This window comes from Mastomys coucha, unplaced genomic scaffold (assembly GCF_008632895.1).
Source record: "Mastomys coucha isolate ucsf_1 unplaced genomic scaffold, UCSF_Mcou_1 pScaffold15, whole genome shotgun sequence".
Lineage (NCBI taxonomy): Eukaryota > Metazoa > Chordata > Mammalia > Rodentia > Muridae > Mastomys > Mastomys coucha.
Window position 1 is genome coordinate 2,689,069 of NW_022196897.1, and position 20,150 is coordinate 2,709,218.

Consider the following 20,150-nt stretch of genomic DNA (forward strand, 5'->3'; position numbering starts at 1 on the left):
TCATGCAATTGTGTATGACTTTTGTGGTAATACTTATGCCTTTGTGAGCAATATGATAGCTTTTTGAGACTTAAAGACATTAGCAGGACAAATGATAGTCACAAAAAGAACAAAAACTTCAAGTCAGTAAGACTTACTTTCTCTTGATAATACCTATAAATGATGAGAGAAGAGGAGCAAACCCTACTAAAGGATCCAAGATGCTTAGATCTTAGCCAAGCTTCCAGACCTCATATTGCTTGACCACATGGAGAGAAAGCTACATATCTTAAAGTCCTCAGGGATTACTTCCTTCTACATGAGCTACAACTAAGCATGGGGTGGAAATCCAGGGTGGGGACAAGTCACATCATGCTCTTGTACCTTCAAACCATTGTTTGTGCACATAGGTACAGCCTTGTTGGAGTAGGTATGTGTCTTAGTCAAGGTTTCTATTCCTGCACAGCATCATGACCAAGAAGCAAGTTGGGGAGGAAAGAGTTTATTTGGCTTACTTCCACATGGCTGTTCATCACCAAAGGAAGTCAGGACTGGAACTCAAGCAGGTCAGGAAGCAGGAGCTGATGCAGAGGCCATGGAGGGATGTTCCTTACTGGCTTGCTTCTCCTGGCTTGCTCAGCCTGCTTTCTTATAGAGCCCAAGACCTCCAGCCCAGGGATGGCACCACCCACAAGGGACCCTCCCCCCTTGATCACTAATTGAGAAAATGCCCCACAGCTGGACCTCATGGAGGCACTTCCCCAACTGAAGCTCCCTCTGTGATAACTCCAGCCTGTGTCAAGTTGACACACAAAACTAGCCAGTACAGTATGGCATTGCTGGAAGAAGTGTGTCACTGTGAGCGTCGGCTTTGATGCCCTTCTCCTGGCTACCTGGATGTCAGTCTTTTCCTGGATGCAGTCAGATCAAATGCAGAACTCTAAGCTCCATCAGTGCCATGCCTCCCTGGATGGTGCATGCTTCCAACCTAGATGATAATGGACTTATCCTCTGAACCAAAAGTATAGCATATTCTGCTGCCTCCTCGGCTTTTTTTTTTTTTTTTTTTATTTTTTTTTTTTTTTTTTTTAGTACTTTGTTTCTTCAGTGCAGTACGTCAGCATTTGTGTTATAGGACCCATGGAATAACAAGACTAAATCTCAGATGCTTCGGTCCCACGCTTTTTCCCTTCTTTGTTTAAGGGCTTTCTGACAACATATTGGCACATATCATCTTCTTTAGAAAGATTAAAAAGCTTTTGGATTCTGCTGGCTCTTTTAGGTCCCAACAAACAAGGCCCAGTAGTACCTACCTATCAGAATACCTTTCTCTCCTTTTATTTTTTTTATAATAACCAGGTTGAGAATACTCAGATTGTCATCCAGGATGCACCCATGAACAGACTTGCACTTCCTCTCTCCAGTTCTCTTTGTTCTATAACAAGGATGCCCATTACTCAACAACAGGCATACATACTCTGCCATGGGTCGAAATGCCTTGCTTCATGGGAAAACCATGTTTCTCATCCCCACTACTGTTCTAGACCAAATAGTCCTTCCACTCTTCACCCAGAGCATCAGCAGCTACTTCTGCGGCCATGTGCTTCTCACAGAACATACTAAGCTTGTCTTCATCATCTGCTTTAATGAGTTTCTGACAGCCTGTGGCAGGGAAGGAGATATTCAGCTTCATCTTGACACAGCTGACCACCTAGGAGGCGTCTTGAAATATTTTTTGGCTGGGCAGTGGTGGCTCACACCTTTAATCCCAGCACTTGGGAGGCAGAGGCAGGCAGATTTCTGAGTTTGAGGCCAGCCTGGGCTACAGAGTGAGTTCCAGGACAGCCAGGGCTACACAGAGAAACCCTGTCTCGAAAAACCAAAAAAATAAAAAATAAAAAGTATGAATATTAATAACTTTTGAAAAGCAGTAATTAATTTTTTATTATTGTATATAAGAATGTGGATATGTGCATACGCACACTTGCCTATGCATGTGCATAGACACACACATATATACATGGGCACATGCATATACACACACTGGCACTTGTGCCACACTGTGTGCATGGAGGTAGGAAGACAACCTTCTGGAGTCCATTCTCTCCTTTTGTGGAATCCAAAGATTGAACTCAGGCTACACATTTGCAAAGCAAACAACATCACCTGCTGAGCTATCTTACTGGCACTTTTGAAAAAAATTAAAATTCCTTTTAATGCATCCGTTAAAAGCATTGTACCATTTTTTATTTTATTTTTTATTTTTTTATTTTTTTTATTTTTATTTTTTATTTTTTTATTTTTTTTATTTTTATTTTTTTTAGATAGCTTAGTGAGCTTTGGAATTCATATCAATCTGTGGCTCTCATGTTGGTGACCAAACACTGGTGAGGGTCTGACATCAGTTCAGACAGCCTACCAGCATGGCCTTCAGTTCTGAGGATCACCACCTTTGCTTCCTGCACTAGAGTTTGTACTTGAGCACGGTATTCTTAAGTCTTTTAACTAGTTAGCAATGTTGCTACTTTTATATGTTTAGTGGCCTTTATTTTCAATGTCTTGTTTATTGTTTTTAAAACTTATAGGTGCTCGAATCTTAGCTGGTCTCCAGTGCAAATATCTGTTTTCTCAATTATTCATTATCTAGAGTTCTTTTCACTGTACAAAGAACAGTACAAAGAAATATGACCATTAAAGAATTACACTGAGAATTAAGAATTTAATCATGGGCTCTGAAAACTGTGGTTTGAGGAAGGTCTTTCAATACCATTACCTGAAGAGCCAAATGCACATTAAGATCTAACATGTAGGCATTGGCTGAGTGTGTTACGCATGCTAGCTCCTATTAGCAGACTTCTTCTCAGTTTCTATTATATGTAAAAGGATTACTAGACTAGGTGCTGTGTGGCACACAAAAATTAAAGTAAGCATCAGCTTAGGTCCACATTTATTACAACAAATCACACTTAAAAATAAATTTTGAAATGAACGTCAGTCTTAGAAATCTATTTCTCCTCCCCCATCTCCTCTGGTGTATTAAGCATGGCCGGTGCTTATGAGAGTCAGCAAGTGTCTCAACCACACAGGGAACATCATAATTGCTCATCATAACATCCTCCAACTTGCCAGTATCTTCCTGCTCAGAGCTTAGAAGAATCCTGTTCTGTGAGTGTAAGACTGTGAGCCCACAGTGGGTTTTACTCCACAGGGCTAAGATACACCGAAAACCCAAGACAGTGCCAGATCATGGGACATAGACTTCTCGCTCAGAACCTGGCCCCGTTACTGATGGATCCATATTACCTGTCTCAGGAAGGCACACTCTCCCCTCTCTTGTTCCAAGATCACCGTGTTGAAATCTTATACATTGCTCTCTATGTCTCCAACACTGTTTAATAGTTTCCTTCTGGAGCAAAGAGCCACGTTTCTGCAGAAAGAAACATCAGGATTAATGAATGAGATTATAGAGACTCTGTAGTCATGTGGGGTTGGCCTAGACATGACATAATAGACATACTATCTAATGAAACATGTCTGTACTGCACACATAGACAAATATCTCCCCACAGACAGGTATGGTTCACAGCCAGTTTCTGCTATTACCCTGAAGCCACTGTCACCCTGGAGAATGTTTCAGTATCCAAGCCTTATACCCTTTCTTATCCAGAATTTTATGATGTAAACCTTTTTGTGGAAGGGCTTGCTTCTTTGCGGGATTATTATCATCATACATTCTAGCTCATGTCTAGGGGAAATTCTGGGGGTGGGGCTAGTTCTACAGTAAAACTACAAGAAGTTGTGTTCATCCACAGGCCCAGAGATACGTGTGTGGTTCCTGCCTTTAATGTGATCAGCACTGTTATTGATCTACCTACAGAGGCTACACACAAAAAAGGGAACAGCTAAAGCTAGAGAAATGGGGTGGGGTGGGGTGAGGAGTAAGAAGTAGAAAGAGACAAGATAGTGTTGTGGGATGAATTGCTTGTTCCTTACTTCTCATAGTATGTAGCTGTGAGTGTGACCTTTTAGAGAAAGAGGGTTTTGCAGATGAAATCAAATTAAGAAGAGGTCATGCTTGATGGTGAGCCCTGTGCAGTATGACTGAAGCCTTTATCATAAAGGAAAATAGTGACACAGATACAAAGAGGTGGACCATGTAGAAATGGAAAGGACAGTGGATTAGTAGAACTTGCAGCCCAGGGACTTTAGAGACTACTGAAAAAAACCCAAGAGCTTAGAAAGGCATGAGATAGATCCTTCTCTGGTGGTTCAAAGAGACCATGGCTCTGATGACTCTTTGATGTGGAACTTTGGCCTTCAGGACAGTGGGAGAGAGATTTTTTTTTTTTAATTGCCTTAAGCCTCCCATCCTATGGCAACCACTAGTGTCACTGTTTCTTAGAAATGAGCACAGATAGACTTACCTGAATGGAGGCTTGGCCTTGAAAGAGTTAGGATAAAGGTAGTAGATGCCAAAGGACAGGAGCCGAATGCTGCTCAGAAAGGAGGTTGGACCCATGGTGGAGTTGTATGCCCATGTTAATCCAATTTCTGTTACTGTATCGAATATCTAAGGAGTAATAACATTATAAAGTCAATGGGTTTGTTTTGACTCACAGTCTTGGAAGTCTCAATCTGATCTCTTGCCGCATAGCTTTTGGCCCTGTGCTGAGATAGTTTATCTGGCAGAAATGTATATAGCAGCATAGAACTTCCCACCTCATGGCCTGGAAAAAAAGAAAAGAGGAAGGAAGTGAAATCCCACTGTCCCCAAGGAGTGTCTCTCTAGACCTTACCGCTTGAAGATTCCACAATCTCATAATAGAATTATATTGAGGACCAAGTCTTTAATCTGTGTGAATTTACAAACAGTACTGAAGCATTTGTGCTGGGGTTCTAGGGTACTGTGATGTGTCTGAGGGCACAGTGGAGATATAACCAGTGATGATGGTCAAAGGTGAGCAGAGAAGACCATCTTATGCTATGAAACAAAGTCTGGCTTTGAGCCACAGAGACTTTCATGGCTAAAAGATGCTTGAAGGTTCCTATAGCTCCATGCTTGTCTACCTCTGCCCCCCTCCCCCCCCATAACTGGTAGAATTTCCTGGTTTGGACTCTTGTCATCTAGACCTCTGGAAATTTTCCAGCTATAAAGAGGGTCAGCTGTACACTGACTTTAGAATGGAAAATATAAGACTACTTTCTGAAACATCTTTCCTCATTGCATTTGGCATTCTATGGCCCCCTTTTCCATCCCAGACACAACTTCTCAATTGGCATATCATATGCTTGAATCCAAACAATGATTAGAGTCTGGATTTGCAGATTCTTGGCACCATTTCATGAATTCCTTCCAATTCTAATCTAGCCATTACTTAGCAAAACCAGAGATTCTGATAGCCCCTAATCCAAGATGTGGTAAAACTGCACTTCAAGTGTAGTATAGAAAACCAGAGTCTTGGGGTCTACTCTGCTGTAGGATTTCAGCTCTTATTTTTTATGACAAGCCTATCAAGTTACTTCATTTTTCTCCTTGTGTGATTAACAATGCTTCCACAGCTTTCTAATATAGTTCCCATTTCATGTGAAGCAAACAAAAACAAAAACTAAAAATCCCCAATATGTTAAGATTTGTTTTAAATTATTTCTTACAATGCATATTGATAATAGGTACCCTTGATTCCTTCCTCCATTGCTTCCAAGATCCACCCTACCTCTCTGAGAGAGAGAGAGAGAGAGAGAGAGAGAGAGAGAGAGAGAGAGAGAGAGAGAGAGAGAGAGAGAGAGAGAGAGAATGAATCCTGGAAATGGCTGCAATATTCTTTAGCAAAGCCTGCCACCTAGTGGCAACAATATGACTAACAAAGAACTTGACTTTAAACCATTGAAAAGACAGAGCCCTTAAGTGGAGTATGACTGTTGAATATAATTACCATTCTATCTGGACAATATTTTTAAAAATTAAATCTAGATTTAAAAGATGAAAGCGTTTTAAAAACACATGAATCTTCCATCTTAGTTTTCCTAGAAAATTTTAAATTTTAAACTCATCCATTTCCAAATCTTAACCTTTTCTTCTATCTCCAACAAAGATCTACAGATCCTGAGACCTGGAATCCTTTCCAGATGTACATATGATAACAGCCATTCGTATTCCTCTTGCATTTTAGTTAACTGTTCCCCCTTGACCTTATCAGCTGCAACCATAAGCTCACACTGAGTGAGTGAGTTGGTGGTGGATGACTTGGTCTTCTTAAAAAGATGCTGCCTGAGTCTTTAGGCTAGGTTGGCCTGGACCTCATGGTGTTAGACAGGCTGACTGAATGTGTAATGCTTCTCCTGTGTCTGCCTCCTCAATCCTGGGATTACAGGCATGTGTAAACTATCATGCCAGATCACATAGCCTCCGTGTGATTCAAACATTCTTTTGAAAAGAATGTTGGAAATTAATGAATGGGAGAGGCTAAATGCCTCATACTTCATATTTCATAATATTTTCATAAAGGGTTGAATGATTGGAAGGATGGAAATAGTTTGTGCTTTGAAGGAACATAACACACACTGTATTTTTATTGAAATTATAAAAAGGCCTACAAACACATTCCCCCTGCCATTTCATTTGCTTCTACTTGTCTGTCTCTTGGACAATATTAGTCTACAATCCAAATAATGTTTTGTGAACACTTCACAGTGATTGAAATAGCTAAGTTGTTTTTTTTTTCCCTGTATGTAGAACATAGCTCAGTCTTTGATTAAAGTCTTATGTGGACAGAGGCCTAAGCTTCCCTGCAGAGCCACGGGGTGTAAGGCACTCTGAAAGAATCCTGCCCAATTTTAGATTTTAGAAATATGTCTGTTCTGAGAAAGTGAGGGCAGGAAGAAAAAAAGCAGTTGAATTGTTACAGTCTTTCATATGAGATCAAATCCTAGCATATCTCTACAGCTCCCCTTGGTTTCTTAGACACTTCAGATTTTACACATCGCAAACTGAGCTGTGACTCTCTCCAAACATGCTTCACATGCTTCCTCTGTCTCTGCCTTGCAGTGAAAGGTATTTCTCTCCTTAATCTGGTGGGAGAAACCAATAGACTACAAGTCATATTTGGTCACTATCTTCCTCTCTCCTTATATCCAGGAATCAAAGCAATTCTTTAAAAAAAAAAAAAAAAAACTAGAGACCTAAGTGTATAGTCAAGGAATGAATTCTTGTCCATGGAACATAGCTCAGATCCAGTCAGAAAATGAGATTTGAGAGATGGTTCACCATTTAAGAGCACTTGATACCTTGCAGAGGACCTGGGTTCTGTTCCCAGCACCCACATTATTGTGACTTGAATATGCTTGAATATACCACTCACCCATTCAGAGAGGTACTATTGGGAAGTGTGGTCTTTTTGGAGTCACTGTGGTAGTGGGCTTTGAGAAATCATCCTTTTAGCTGCCTGGAAGATAGTACTCTTCTCCTAGAGGCCTTCAGATCAAGATGTAGAACTCTCAGCTCCTTCTCCAGCACCATGTCTGCCTGGATGCTGCCATGCTTGCCATCATGATAATAATGCACTGAACCTCTGACACTGTAAGTCAGCTCCAATTAGGTGTTGTCCTTTATAACACCCATGGTCATGGTGTCTCTTCACAGCAATGAAATCCTAACTAAGGCAGACATGGAGGCTCACAACCATCTGTAACTCTAGTTCCAAGAGATACAGTGCCCTCTTTTTATTTTTCAGGTATCAGGCATGTATGGTATACATACAACCATGCAGGAAAAATGTTCATACCCATAAAATGTTTAAAAAGATACTAATTACCTCCAAACAGTCATTCCATTGTTGTACCAGTAAATGTATCCTCCACTGTAGGTCAAGATTGTAGCTTGAGGAGGAGCAGAGGTGAGGAGGTCACAACATCTGTCCCAACATCGGGAGTAACTAGGACAAGTGGGACCCAGGCACTCAGGAGCTCCACCAGCCCAGTGGCATGGGTTCCTTCAGGTCTGTCCTGGCTAGAACCCTGAGCAGACCTTGGGCACAAATTCTGCACAACACCCAGAGGAAGCTCCACTCCTAAGCACTCTAACAAGCCTAGGATCAGAGGATCAGAGGTGAGGAGGACACAACATCTGTCCCAACACTGGGAGTAACTGGGACCAGCAGGACCCAGGCATGCAGACACTGGTTTCTTCCAGTCTGTCTGGGTTGATGTTCTGAGCAGACCTTGGGCACAAATTTTGCAGCCAGTCCCACAACACCCAGAGGAAGCTCCACTCCTGGGCACTCTAAAGGGCCCAGGATCACAGGATCCCAGAATCACAGGATCACAGAGACAGCTTGACTCTGAGGAGTTCTGACACAACCCAGATCACAGGTAGGACAAACCCCAGTCAGATTTAGCCAGGGCAGGTAGCACTAGAGATAACTAGAGGCAAGGGTAAGAACATAAGCAACAGAAACCAAAGTTACTTGGCATCATCAGAACCCGATTCTCCCACCATAGCAAGTGCTGGACACACCATCACACCAGAAAAGCAAAATTCAGATCTAAAATCATTTCTCAAGATGATGATACAGGACTTTAAGAAAGACATAAATAACTCCCTCAAAGAAATACAGGAGAACACAGGTAGAGAGCTAGAAGCCCTTAAAGAGGAAACACAAAAATCCCTTAAAGAACTATGGGAAAACACAATGAAACAGGTAAAGGAAATGAACAAAACCATCCATGATCTAAAAGTGGAAATAGAAACAATAAAGAAATCACAAAGGGAAACAACCCTGGAGTTAGAAAACCTAGGAAAAAGATCAGGAGTCATAGATGCAAGCAATCACCAACAGAATACAAGAGATAGAAGAGAGAATCTCAGGGGCAGAAGAAACCATAGAAAACATTGACACAACAGTCAAAGAAAACGCAAAAAGCAAAAAGGTCCTAACCCAAAACATCCAGGAAATCCAGGGCACAATGAGAAGACCAAACCTAAAAATAATAGGTATAGAAGAGAGTGAAGACTCCAAATTTAAAGGGCCAATAAATATCTTCAACAAAATTACAGAAGAAAACTTCCCTAACCTAAAGAAAGAGATGCCCATGAATATACAAGAAGCCTAGAGAATTCCAAATAGATTGGACAAGAAAAGAAATTCCTCCTGTCACATAATAATCAAAACACCAAATGCATTAAACAAAGAAAGAATTTTAAAAGCAGTAAGGGTAAAAGGTCAAGTAACATATAAAGGCAGGCCTATCAAAATTACACCAGACTTCTCACCAGAGACTTTGAAAGCTAGACAGATGATCTTGGGCAGATGTCATGCAGATCCTAAGAGAACACAAATGCCAACCAAGGCTACTGTACCCAGCAAAACTCTCAGTTACCATAGATGGAGAACACAAGATATTCCATGAGAAAATGAAATTTACACATCTTTCCGCAAATCCAGCCCTACAAAGAATAATAGATGGAAAACACCAACATATGGAGTAAAACTATACTCTAGAAGAAGCAAGAAAGTAATCTTTCAACAAACCTGCACAACCTAATTCCACCTTTAAGAAACATCAAACCATGTATTTTGTTGTATTCACAATCTCCTCTCTTGGAACAAAAGGAAAGCCAGTCTTCTTCATGGCTATAGTGTCATGGAAGGCGATTGAGACAATTTGTCCCACTGAAGTGGCAACACTGTCTTAGTCATATATTGTTACTATCCTGTGTGCATACGTCTACATTGCCTAAGATCAGGAAGCTCAACTCTTTCTCTATTCCACCTACTTTCTCAAGAGAAAGTATTGATCACCTTTATTTGGCCCTGGAAATTGAATACTATACCAAAATTATTAAACTTCTAAGAACAAACAAACAAACAAACAAACAAACAAAAAGATTGTAGCTTGAAAGGTCCAGCCCTGGATAAGACAATTGATGTATTTGTTTCTTGGCAGTCTGCATGGTACCTCGTAACCCTGTGAAAGCTAGCTACCCAACAGGGAGGTATCTTCCTAATATATGAAGATTGATTTTTTTTTTATTTCCTGCAGCCAAAGTGTCTAGTGTCTTCAGCACTAGGGTCTTACTCTCTACATATGGTGGGCACCAAAGAGCAATAATATACATGTGTTGCTTTTGCAGGCCTCAGAGGTTTCTTATAGGTAGGTATTCTATGAATTTCATTTAATAACCCATGTCTTGCATTGCCCACCTATGCAGAATACCTCCATTCAAACTTCTTTTTAAAATGTGTGGGGTTGGAGAGATGGTTCAGAGTTGTTGGGGTGTTCTTCCAGAAGACCCTAGTTGAGTTCCCAGAACACTCACCAGATGGCTTATAACTGACTGTAAGTCCAGCTCCAGGGGATCCAGTACTATCTGCTGGCTTCTGTAGATGCCTACACTCAAGTGCACAAAACCACACACAAGCACACACATGCACATGGTTATTTTTCAAACTAGTGTGCTTCTGTAAGGCTTTTCATGAATCCTTAGTTGGTTAAATTGCTGCTTACTCATTCCTCTGTCTAATCCCGGCAGCCTCATCTCCACCTCTGCTTAAACTTTCAATACCAAATATACCCCTTCTTCCATATCATATGTGTTCTGCTGTCTCCTCTATTTACACTTTTTGATTGGGTCGTAAGATAGTCGGCCTCCATATGGCTTTTCAGACACCCTTCATGTTGGTTAATCATACCCTAGAGTGTCTCCATTTCTCCTCTCTTCCCAACTCCCTCCCTACTTAAGCCTTTCCATCCCTAGTGTTCCATCTCTCCACTATCATTTTAGATAAAACTTACACACCAACTTGTATAGTTGAGGTTAAAATCCAAAGGGGAATTTGCTCCCTGACTACACTGTACATTTCTATAGCTAATTCAATTTTAAGGTTAACTTGAGAAGATAAATGTTTTTTAACTATTTTTATTTATATTAAATTTCAGTAAATTTCAATCTTTATAGCACACTTTTAAAAGATTTGGGTTTTTAAGTTTTTAATTATATATATATGGCTGTAGGTATATGGATACATTAGTACCAATGTTCTTTGAGTCCAGAATTGGGTCTTGGAGCCCTGTAGCTGGTACTATGGATGCTGGGAATAGAATGTGGGTCCTCTGGAAGAACAGAAAATTTTCTTAACCACTGAGCCATCTCTCCAAGAAAAGTCAGAGAAATTACTTTTGAAATGTTTGTAAAAACAGTAATTCTTGGCTAAAATAAGCTTCAGAGTTAATGTTATATATTGAAACAGAAATATACCAAGCAAGAAGATGGGTCTTTGTATTAATACTGAAATAACAATAAACAGAATATTTAGGAACAAACTATATTCAAACATATATTGGAGAATATCAACATTCAACACTCATATTTAATACTCATTAAATTAAAATACTCTCATGTATGTAATAATAAATGAAGCAGATGCATTCTAGAATAAACACATAAACAAGGAATACCCTTTTATATAAAGTGAAATCTCATCTGGCCTTCACTGTATGTAAAATATAATACTACATATAATGAAACTACAGAACATTAATTATTCCATAGACAGTATAAAATTATAGTGGTATAATTAATTAATTAACTTAAAATTAGATTTTGTGTCAAAACTGATTAAAGATAGCATGACTTGAAACCAGCATTGGACATTCAACAAAGCACAAGAAGAATTAAAGATGCTCATTTATAAGGATAATGGAAGGGTTAGAAACTTTCTAGAGGAATGGTCACAGGCCAGTGTGATGGCTCAGCAGATAAACTTGCTTAGTGTTTACTGTGCAAGTCTGCCATCTAGAGTTCAACCCCAAAACCAACACACACACACACACACACACACACACACACACACACACACGCACACATACACACACATACACACACACACACCATGTGACACACATGTATTAAAAACACAGTGAAAAGGTAGAAGATGATATCTATTTTAAAATGTTATACCTCATACTGACAAAACAAGTTAAACAGAAACCACTGTCATGAAAAACTTTATGTAGAAATACAAAGAATTAGCATATCATATAAACAGTTTATATGAACTGTAAGAATATGGCAATAAGCTGAGCTTATTTGTATGTATAAGTACAGGTAAGTAAAGGTGATAAAAATTATAAAGAAAATATGCAAAAAGAACTCTAAGGTTGTATTGTGAAGAATTAAATTTTTTGGTACTTTCGAATTTGTCATTAATGCATTTTTGTGTTTTCAGTAAACATCAAACATTATATCTTAAAAGTAACAGGAATTATTTTTTATGTAAAGAGTCTATTTTTGGAATACACCAAATTAAATACACAAAATCTCTATATGTCAACAGCCATATAGACCCTTAGCATTCCTGGTAAGATATTTAAGCAAGTTGAAAAATAAAACACGTTGATAAGATTCCTTGCTACTTGAATCACATAGTGTGGGTCACCTGTGTAGAGAGTAACCCCACCTCTTACAGGGGAATGCCCATAGATACCACAGTGATGACAGCCCAGCAGAGTTGTCTTGGGGATCCTTGGATAAGGATCTCTGTGCTTTGCTTCCTGGGGCTTTGAGCTCAGCCTGAACTCTTTCGTTTGTGAACAGTGTGTCCTTCACATGTCATTGCATCTTACAGCCTGTTTCCTCACTTGAGGACTCACGTTACACCAACCACAATGCCTAATGGCTAGGGAGATTCAAATAATTCCATGGCGATGGGGGGATCTTGCTGCCTGTTTAAAGCTCTTAGTCAAGAAAAGCACAGTGTCTGTGTGCAGTACCTGAAGTACTTGCTGCAGTGACATTCATGATGGTTCTCTTCCATCCTCACAAGACATTCCAGGACTTTAAAAATCCCATCAGAGAGAGAGAGAGAGAGAGAGAGAGAGAACCACCATGGGGTAGGAGTAAAGAAAACATGGCCATGTGGGCTGGCCAATTAGAACTAAGAACAGCTCAGATAAAACATAGTAAATAGTAATAATTTGATGTTATCAATAAGAAAATAGATTCTAAAAACATAGAAGGTAGACAATTGCCCAGCTATTGTGCTAAGACATATTAAAAAATACAAGTCTGTATATGTCTCTTATCCAGGAACATAGATAATGTAAAGCAGGGAAGAAAACCCATGATGGGATTTTTTTTATTTATTTATTATATGTAAGTACACTGTAGCTGTCTTCAGACAGCACCAGAAGAGGACATCAGATCACATTATAGGTGGTTGTGAGGCACCATGTGGTTGCTGGGATTTGAACTCATGACCTTCCGAAGAGCAGTCGGTGCTCTTCCCCACTGAGCCATCTCTTCAGCCCATGATGGGATTTTTTAAATAATATTTTACTACAGAATGAAAGGGATAAGACCCCAAAAACACTTTCAAGTGCACCTCCACTGACCTAAATGCCATTTAAAGGTTCTACTACTTTCAAACAGTACCATTATATTGTAGAAGCCTTTAGCACTGGGACATTTAAGGGACATTTTCAGGGATATTTGAGACGCAATCTACAGCAGGATTTAACACTCCAGGCAGTTCTCTTTGTACTGCCTAGGACTGAAGTCTGGCTCTGCTCCTCTGGCTGGGTGAAATTACATATTAGTGGATTCAGTGCTATTTTCCCCTCTGATAAATGGCCACAAAGGAAGTAAAAGAAACACTATAAAGTGCTTGCAGTGAAAAACCACCATTCTTAATAGTAATCTTGGAAAACTTCAAAATTTTGAAAGAAGGAACCGGAGAATCCTTATTACTTTCCCCTGTGTTTTCTTCTGTTGAGACAAGACATCATTCCACAGCCCAGAGTGGCCTGGAGTCCAAAAGCCTCTTGTTTCTCCCTCCAGAGCACTAGGACCAGGCTAATGAATAAGGCCTGTTCTGTTTCTTATTTGTTTAAAAAACTATGAAGGGGTGTGGTTACATATCTGTTTTTTTTTATTTATCCATTTAAATAATAAAAAATAGACTCAACATTCATCTCTAATTCAGGTTTGGTTTTCTTTTTGTTGTTTTTGTTTTTGTTTAATTGAAACCCCATTAGCTCAAAAATCCTTGTGGAATCAGACCCCATTTTAATCTTTTTATTCTTCCTTACTACATTCCTTCCTTCCTTCCTGTCCCCCTACTTCCTAGGTACCTGCCTATCTGTCTGTCTGTATGTCTGTCTTTATCTCTTGAGAATTTCATTCACCACTTGTGACTACAATGTTAGACAGGGTCTCCTTTAGTCCAGGCTGACATCAAACATGCATTTATGAATGGTCCGCAAATTTGATCCACTTGCTTCTGCTTCCTGTGTGTACCACCACATCCAACTCCTTTAATACATCTGATCACATTAAACGTGGCCCACACAGGTTGACTTTGGGCTATTTGGGTTTGAGGATTCCCTCCATTCATCCAATGTCCTACTCAAGGATGAGGTGTAGACCTGTGGTTGTTATGTCCAGAAAGGCTGAGTGACACCCTTGGGAGCCCATTCAATTCCCTTCTCTCCCAGAAGTTCTTCACCTGTCTCCCTCAGGCTGTGAGGAGACAAAATTCTGCTGTAAGGGATTAATAATAAGCCCTTGGAGTCACCAGAGCTGTATGCTACTACCACCTTGTGGTCATATCTTTTTCTGTGACTCAGCCTCCCGTTCCTGCTAAGCCCCCATCTTCATTCTGACACCATCCTCTTTCTGTCTCCCCAGAAAATGAACATCCCAGTGCATTGTGGCCTGAACAGGGACCCATGTAAATCCAAATACAAGGCTGGATGTAAATCCAAGGGCTGGATTGGTAAAGGTCTTCAGACTGGGTAGTAAACTGCATGCCCCTCCTTCCTTAGAATTGCTCCAATTGGGCATGAATGGTCGAATGTAAACTGTTGAGTTTTGAAAATTATGAATTCCCGCCTTTAATCCCAGTACTTGGGAGGCAGAGGCAGGCGGATTTCTGAGTTGGAGGCCAGCCTGGTCTACAGAGTGAGTTCTAGGACAGCCAGGGCTACACAGACAAACCCTGTCTCAAAAAACCAAAAAAAGAAAAAAAGAAAAAAGGAAAGAAAATTATGAATTCCTCCTTGGTACCTTTCAAGAAAGATAATTCTGGGATTTTAGGCATGTTCGCTGTCTTAGTTTAAGGTTTTACTGCTGTGAACAGACACCATAACCAAGGCAACTCTTATAAAAAAAACATTTAGTTGGTGCTGGCTTACAGACTCAGAAGCTCAGTCCAGTATTACCAAGGTGGGAACATGGCAGTGTCCAGGCAGGCAAGGTGCAGGAGGACCTGAGAGTTCTACATCTTTATCTGAAGTCTGCTAGGAGAAGACTGGCTACCAGGCAGCTAGGATGAGGGTCTTAAAGCTCACACCCACCGTGACACACCTACTCCAAAAGGCCACAGCTACTCCAACAGAGCCACACCGTCTAATAGTGCCACTCCCTGGGCTAAGCATATACAAGCATCACATTCATTGATAATACCAAAGTAAATTTATTCTCCAGGTTGAAATGTTTAAAATGTCATTAATAATGGGACTTATAAACAATTGATGTTTTTTATGGATATGAAACCTGGGAAGAAAGTGCAAGTTCAAAGCAAATCTGGCATTTGCTTAAGATCCATTTCCTGGTTCACAGGTGGCATATTGCTGTGACCTCATACAATGCATGGGACATGGAGGGAGGGACCCTAGTGTAAACACACTAGTTCAACTATTAAGAAGCCAATCCTGATGACCTCAGCACCATATAGATCACACCTTCTAAGAGTGTGTTGGTCAGGTTTCAGCATGTGAGCTTGGCATTTATACTGAAACTACTGCATTGATCAAATCAGAGAACTGACACCAAACTTTATGTCAAATTGGGGGCAGGGGACAGAGCTCAGTGTTGGAGCATTTATCTAGTGAAATCCTGGACTCTATCCCCACTCTGGGAGGACTTATTAGCTTAGGCTCTGAAATAGAGTAAAACTTTCTGCTGCTTCAAAATCCACTAAGTTGACATCAAAACATTCATGTGATGCTATTTATGGAGGGGTGAAATTGTTTGTATCAAGCATAACGAGTTGGATCTTTCAAAGAATGAAGATTCATAGTTTAATTATTTTGTCTTGGTGACTATCTGCTTCTTAAATGAGAATACTAAAAGGTTTCTGTGGTTTGAGTATAAAATAATTGAGCAAGTATACTAGATTTGAAGTTCTTTACACTTAATCAGATGACTCCCCCTGGACTCTTCCATGTCTGCTCTTAAATTGGAGAAATGTTTTCCTATTCCACTTAACTTCCTCACCATGTTCACATGTCTACATCTGACAGCGGGAAATGAGTGTTTCTTATCCATTTCATCATAACAGTGAGTTCCACAGCTAGTTAACATGGTTTGGATGGGAAATGTCCCCAGAGAAACATATATTGGCAACTTAGTCCTGAGCAGCAATGTCCAGAGGGTATTGGATCACAGTGACTTTCAATAGATTAATTTCCGATGACTCCACTGCTGACAGGACTAGAGGAAAGTGGTGGGGATCGTACAGCATTTGATCTAGCCGCAGGAAGTGATTCTCTCTCTCTCTCTCTCTCTCTCTCTCTCTCTCTCTCTCTCTCTCTCTCTCTCTCTCTCTCTCTCTCTCTCTCTCTCTCTCTCTCTCTCTCTCTCTCTCTCCTACTGCTGCCCTATCTTGTTCATTTTCATTCCTGTCCACTATAAAGTACACATCCTTTTCCCACCATGATCTGCTATAAGATTTCTGCCTCACCACAGGCCTCAAGTACAAGCAGATCAAGCACACATGGACTGAAGCTCCTGACTCATAGTACCAAAGAACATCCTTTCTCCCTGCAGCTGGTTCTCTTGGGCATTGTGTCTCCATGACTGACACATTGGTACAATATCACCAGGAGTTGACTTCTCTGAAAACTACCTCAGAAGAGACTGATCTAATCTGACATATCTGCTATTGTTCTAAGAATTCTTCCTTTCTGTGATCTTGTATAGTTTTGTTTGTTTGTTTTTCATACTTTCTCACCCCTCACCACCAGCAGATCATTAGTTTTCTGCTTACTTGGGCCCCTTGGTACATTAGACATTCAGCTCTCTGCTCCCTTCTCCCTCTGAGGGTGTTTCCTGAGAAACACCAATCCAGGCTGAGTCTGATAGTCATTGACTTGGCCTTTGAACTCCAGCAGATGAGCATATGGTCATGTTGAAAGCATCAGCATGGGGAAACTTTTCTGCAGATATTAACACATACTCAATACCACCCCTTCTTTTTTTCTTTTCAGTTTACCTGGCCCATCTACAAGACCATTCCTGAGAATCCCTTCCCACACCCTCCTTGATGTTCAGTGCCTAATACTTTCCCTTCTCTGCTCTCATTTAATGATCTTTTTCCTAACTTCATCAGAGAAAGGGGCACCTCTCTGAAAAAGACCATCTTATAGCTGCTGCAATTAAGTCAGGCACCCAATTTTCTGCCCTCCTTCACATTATAGTGGCTGATGAAGTCAGTCTACTCATTTAGTCAGTGTGCATGGTACCTCATCTCCTCTGGACCACCCAATGACTTTCTTCTACAGTTATCTGTGATCGCTCTTGAAGTATCTCTTGTTTTACTCTAAACTGTAATACCTCTGTTTGATTCCACATCTTTCTATAGACATGTTTTCTATGCTAAATAAAATCTTCCTGGAAAAAAAAATGTAGCTATGATACCAAGTCGTTTATATTAGCTGACTCTATTTCAACAGAATTAAATTTTTTATTAGATATTTTCTTTATTTACACTTTAAATGATATCTCCTTTTCTGGTTCCCCTTCCAAAACAAACAAAAACAAAAAAAACAAAAAAACCTCCCCCTGCTCACCAACCCACCCTCTCCTGCTTCCTGGCCCTGGCATTCCCCTACACTGGGGCATAGAACCTTCACAGGACCAAGGGCCTCTCCTCCCGTTGATGACCGACTAGGCCATCCTCTGCTATACATATACTGCCTGGGCCACAGAATTAAAATTTTTAGTGGTAATTTTATTTATTGGCAAGGTAGGATAGTACGTGTGTGCTGAGGCTTGCATGTGAAGGTCCGAGGACACCTTTTAGGAGTAGGTTCTCTCCTCCCATCATGTGGGTTCTGGGGATCAAATTCACATATCAGGCTTGACTGCAAGCGTCTTGCCTGCTGAGCCATCTTGCTGGTTCTTGGCACTTTTGGCCCAAACTCTCATTGAATTCCTCTCATCTACAACCATGATTGACCTCCATATGTTGAGATCTGATATTCGATCTGAAGTCTATATCACATTTGACTTCCCTTTGGCTTTGAACCAAAGCAATCATTTCCTGAATCTTCCCAGACTCCTGACTGCTGCAGTGACTTGTTTGTTGAAGACAGTCCTGGACCATCTTTGTTAAGGGTCTCTCTGAGGCTCATGGTTTCAAAAACATCTCTGTGCTGCCTTCCAAATGCACCTGTGTGCCCACAGCTCCCTTTGGAAACCTGAAGTCAGACAATAAATTATCTACCTGGTCTCATTACATTGACATTATATAGACCTTTAATTTATTTTTTTTTAAGATACAATCTCAGTAAGTATCCCTGGTTGGCTTAAACTCATGACATAGACCAAACTAATCTCCAGCTCACAAAGCTCTTCTGTCTCTGCCCTGTGGGTGTGGGAATTAAAGGCATGTATCACATCTGATCATACATTCTACAGAAGTTTTTCAAAATTAAGATTTCTCAAATTATTTTTGTTTCCTCTTCCAAGCCTGTTTCTCCCTAAAGGTGCCTTTTAGAAAATGGAGCTGACGTTCACACAGTTGTTCTGCTCATGTATCCTCTTTCAAACCCCAGCTTGGTGTAGTATTGCCTCATGCAGTATGGATGTATGGGTTTTATCACCTCTGTCTTCACAATACATTCAGAATCAAACCATCTTTCAAGATTTCTCTCCAATAAATATCCTAGATTAAATCTCTCTCTCCTATCTGAACTATTGTGGCAGCTGTACACACCATCATTTTGGTGTGTTTTAGCTCCTTGAAGTCCTTGCACAGCATGCATGAGGCTGCTGAGATGTGAGTCAATGTTGTTTGCCCTTCACAAAACCCTCCTGTTGCTTTCACTCACAAAGTCTTGTTGCTATAGTGATAGAATGATCCTAACCACTCTCAACCCTGTCCATTGGAGATTAAATCACAAGCCCCTCCCTCCTGACCCCTCTGTGAGGATAGTGTGCCTCACTGCTTGTATTTATCTAATGCTTTCTTCTCTTGATCTCATGTCTTATTCATGTATCATATTCTATGCTTACCTTCCACAGATGTCTTACATGAGACAGGAACTTAGTTTTCCTGTCCGTCATTCCTACCTCTCTTCCCAAAATACATTGAAATTGCAAGTTGGCGTTTAAAAATACATGTCCCTATTTTCTTTCTTTTTTTTTTAACAAAGTTTTTTTTTTTTTAAGATTTATTTATTTATTATATATAAGTACACTGTAGCTATCTTCAGATATCCCAGAAGAGGGCATCAGATCTCATTACAGATGGCTGTGAGCCACCATGTGGTTGCTGGATTTGAACTCACGACCTTCAATAAGAGCGGTCGGTGCTCTTAACCACTGAGCCATCTCTCCAGCCCCCTATTTTCTTTACCTGCATAGCACCACAGGAGTTTTCCATTGTCCACTTGCGTATCTGTGTCCCAACTAGATTTTATTCTCAATTAGCCACAACCTTGTGTCAACTAAAAAAATTGTCTCAATCACATTGGTCGATATGTGAGAGCTCATCTTGATTGATGTTTGAAGTGAGTGGGAGGGCCCAGCCCATGTAGGTGGCACAATCCCTAGGCATGTGATATAGAAATCCTACATGGTCTATGGGCTCTGAGGTGCCTAGCAGTTAGGATATCCACACAAGATTGGTCTTTTGAGCATGCTCAGTTTATTTCTATAGGCTATGATGCTAATCTAAAAGTTAAACAAACATCTCAGCAGCTGAGAACTTGGAAATGCTGCAGGGTTCCACTTGGGATCCAGTAAGGACACTTCAGAAGCTTGGGGCTCAACTCTCACTCTCTACCCCTAACCCCACCCACCCTACCCATTCCTGTGAAGTCCTTCAGCTGCAGCTGGATAGGAGGAAAGCACTAAGGGTGGTCCAGAAACTCCTTAAGAGCTTTCGCCA

The 20,150-nt window shown here is 40.5% G+C and overlaps 1 protein-coding gene and 1 pseudogene across 4 annotated transcripts in view; one reads left to right on the top strand and one right to left on the bottom strand.

Annotated features, from left to right (window-relative positions):
- The window catches only part of Cacnb2 (calcium voltage-gated channel auxiliary subunit beta 2), a 376,672-nt gene that overhangs the window by 93,530 nt on the left and 262,992 nt on the right, over positions 1 to 20,150 (top strand). The gene's annotated exons all lie outside the window — the stretch shown is intronic.
- On the bottom strand, positions 783 to 1,672 carry LOC116089731 (annotated as a pseudogene).